This window comes from Cebus imitator, unplaced genomic scaffold (genome assembly GCF_001604975.1).
Source record: "Cebus imitator isolate Cc_AM_T3 unplaced genomic scaffold, Cebus_imitator-1.0 Scaffold848, whole genome shotgun sequence".
NCBI lineage: Eukaryota > Metazoa > Chordata > Mammalia > Primates > Cebidae > Cebus > Cebus imitator.
Window position 1 is genome coordinate 75,820 of NW_016108163.1, and position 3,743 is coordinate 79,562.

The following is a 3,743-nucleotide window of genomic DNA, read 5'->3' on the forward strand; positions in this document are numbered from 1 at the left end:
ATTCTACTGCCTCAGCCTCCCAAGTAGCTGAGATCACAGATGCTTCAGCCACACATGGCTATATTTGTATTTTTAGTAGAGACGAGGTTTCACCATGTTGGCCAGGCTGGTCTTGAACTCCTGACCTTAGGTAATCAGCCTGCCTGCCCCTCCCTAAGTGCTGGAATTACAGGTGTGAGCACCGTGCCTGGCCTAGATCTTGATATTCTTCTGTAGAATATAAACAATTTTACAGAACATCAACAGCAGAACAAAATTCTCCAATAAATTATAAACCAGGCCATTTCATAATCGTATCTGAACACAAACAAAACATGAACATTGTTCATGCCACAAAATACCAAACATTTTCCTCTCCCAAATCACAAGAATAATGGCTACTTCTTTACCAATTACAGCGTTAGGCTTGCTCTAGCCTTCCCTCCCTTTAGATAAGATTTATTAAGATATCCAATGACAAAATTACCCCTATTTCCTGACTGTATCCAAAGCAGGGCCAAGCCCTACTTTGTTAACCTTCTCCCAAATCACCCAGCCAAAGTCTGAATTTTATAATTGTTTTTTTCTAACACCCTATTAGTGATACACCCATGGTTCCCATGTTGTGTGTTCTCCCTCACTGCAACATGTAATAAACATGTAATGAACATGTAATAAACATAATGCAGTGAGGGAGAACACACAACATGGGAACTCATTCAACTCCAGGTGTGTCCCTGGAGGCCTTTGGTGAGACTGCGTTGGCATCAATCAGTTCGATGTCTTTGTCTGTCTCCCTCCACTGCTCCACTTCTGTATCTTTGGTATCAACTACAGAATCACAACCTGACGAGCATTCAACAAATATTTGTGAGATGAATGAATGAGTGAACAGACCAGTAAAGTCAGTTTTGCCCGAAGGAAAGCAAAAGGCTACATTCCTGAGCAGGGCAGGCCAACAAAGCAGCAAATCTTGCCATATGCCTGGCTCTCCAGAAAGGCTGGATTAGCGTAGCTGGAATAAAGCAGGCTATTTTCTTTGTGGGTAGCATGCTGCATTTCTTGGTGGCTCATAAGCCAGTCCACCTGGTGTGTATACTCTATTCTTCCCCACTCTCCTTATACTCAAGCAAAGCCTGGCATGAGTGGGAGCTTCAAAATTAGGTCAGCCACATTTCAACTGGGAATGCCCTTACTCTGTTAGGATTCAGATTAAGAATCCTAGAAGAATGTAGAAGAAGCTGGATTCTTCTACCAGTGCCATCAGTATTAAGAATTTCCTGATTTATACTCAGGTCAACAGTAAATAATGAATCAGTAAATCTTTTCATGTCTTTTTTTGTCAAGTCACATTTTCTTCTACCATATGATGATATCTCTCAGTATTTCCCACTTAAAAGCGAAAAATAAATAGTAAAATATGTTTGCTCTACTTAACAGAGAAAATCCCCTTGGTGTTCGACAGTGAAGTTTGTGTTTGACGCCCCTCACTGGTCACTTCATTGGCTGCATTTGAGATCTAATGCAGTCACTTCTGGTCTTCACGTAACTGTCATCAAGTCATGTTATAGATTAGGGGCATTCCCATTTATGCAAAAAATTAGGTCACTTTTCTAAATGGAACAATTTCCTTTAGATGAAGGTTCTATAAATAATAAGCTTTTTGTTAGTCCTTTTCAAAACTATTCTGAATGTCTCAAACTACCTTCCAACATTTAGACATTATAGCTCTGCCAAAGCCTGCCTCCAGTTGTGTTGGTTTGGGAGGGGGAAGAAAAGCCCTTCTTTAGGCATTTAAAAAACTCTTTCACTGGTGAAAACTTCTACTTTGATTTCGTTTTTTCTCTGTTAATTTTGGTTTGTGACATTGTGAACATGGGGTGGCAAACTGTGATGATGCCCTTGTATGGGGGAGAACCTAGTCTATCAATTGCTACGTATGCTTCTTGCCCATGGATCACTTCCTTTTACTCTTCCCTACGGATAAAGCTACCAGCTCATTTTCCCCATGTGGTGCATCTGATGGCCACCATCATGTAGTCCAAACCATCACCACCTCTGCCTGGACCACTACAAGGTTCTTCTAAGGATGGAGCCTGAATTCAGTCACACTTATATCTGACTCAAGGTTTTCCTTCTTTCCACTTCTCTATATGTTGTTAAAATATTTTACATGCTATAGCTACATCACAAACTTATTAATACAAGTCCCAGCTACTTGTGAGGCTGAGGCCGGGGGGGATCTCTTAAGACCAGCAGTGCCAGGCTGTGGTGCACTAAAATTACGCCTGTCAACAGCCACTGCGCTCCAGCCTGGGCAGCCAGACAGGAGCCTGTTGTTGTTGCAGTTTCAAAATGACGGACAAGTAAACAACAAAAAGACCAACACCTCTGGCCACTGTCTATTCACAAAATAGCCTGCAACTGTACAATAACTGATTTACAATGCGTGTCTGTAATGCTGGAAGCCCTGCCCTACAAGAAATGGGAGCAAGGACATCTGCAATCCTGTGGATTAAAACCTCTCTGCATGTTCTTCACATGTACCCCAAAACCTAAAATGCAATAAAATAAATAAATGGGGGAAAAAAAAAGTCTCACCTTCATCACTGACGGGAGGGACAGGGGAAGGCGGACACAGTTTATTGCTGGGGAATGGCAGTAAGCCCTTTTCACTCCTATCTCTATTCGCACACTTCGTACCATATATCACATCCCTTCACTTCTGCATCCCCTTTCCCCAGGCCATCAGGAAGAAATGAATAAGAGAAAAAAAATGAGCGATAAAAGCCAGCGGGTGAAGAAAGTGCTGGAAGAAGTGGGGCCCCGGGGAGAAACGCAGGAGGAGTGTGCAACGTGCCCCCACCTGCACTTAGAGGGACAGCGCGGATGCTGGAAGACAAGGTTAAAGGGGGCGTTCAAGCCTTTCTCACCGGCTCCCTCCTTACCTATGTTGTTTTTTCAATTTAATTATGAGAAGAGAGTGTAAGTCTCAAAAAGCTAGCAGAAAACGTCTCCGCAGCCAGCGCTAACAAGATTTACAAAGTTAAGTGAAATTCCCACCCTGTCCGGACTCACTTGGATCGTGGGGCTGGTGGGTGAATGGGGAGAGGGGAACTCGGTGGGCGGCGAGGTCAGGGGCGGTGTGGGCAGGAGCGGGCTCCCAATATCGGGCTCTGGTCCTGGGGCTGCCTTAACTACGTGCCATGCTGATAGTCCTCAGCTTCCATCAAAACTCAGCTTTACTCCTCTTGTTTCCCTGGAACCGATTGACTATTAATTACACTAAGTAGATGACTGAACCACCCACTCCACACAGGTGTCAGGATGGCCGAGTGGTCTAAGGCGCCAGACTCAAGCTCAAACTTCCCTCACTGGGGGTTCTGGTCTCCGAATGGAGGCGTGGGTTCGAATCCCACTTCTGACATAGACCTATTTTGCATCTGCCACAGATTCAAGATCTGCAACTTCTCGTGTTAACTGTCTTACTACCCTACCCTTTTTCCCTATTTTTTTTTTTTTTTTTTTTTTTACTCTTTGGCAGACTCACCAAACGTTGCTCTTCTATACTTTCTTCATTAGAACATTGTGCTTCTTTCACTCCTGTTGGACCAGTGTGGTTTAGACATCCTTTCCTTTCCCTCTGTCTTCCTTCCTGTGTCCTTTCAATAAAAAATTACACAAATTTCTACATGGAATAATAGTAATAGCTCAGCCTTAAAATCTAGGTCTAAAATATAGATAAGGAGTGGCCTTTAATTCCT

At 43.4% G+C, this 3,743-nt stretch overlaps 1 non-coding gene across 1 annotated transcript; it reads left to right on the plus strand.

The window, feature by feature from the left end:
- The first annotated feature begins 3,300 nt into the window (after window positions 1–3,300).
- On the plus strand, window positions 3,301–3,406 carry TRNAL-CAA. The gene is made up of 2 exons: window positions 3,301–3,338; window positions 3,361–3,406. It is a non-coding gene; the product is annotated as a tRNA-Leu (tRNA).
- Window positions 3,407–3,743: the final 337 nt, after the last annotated feature.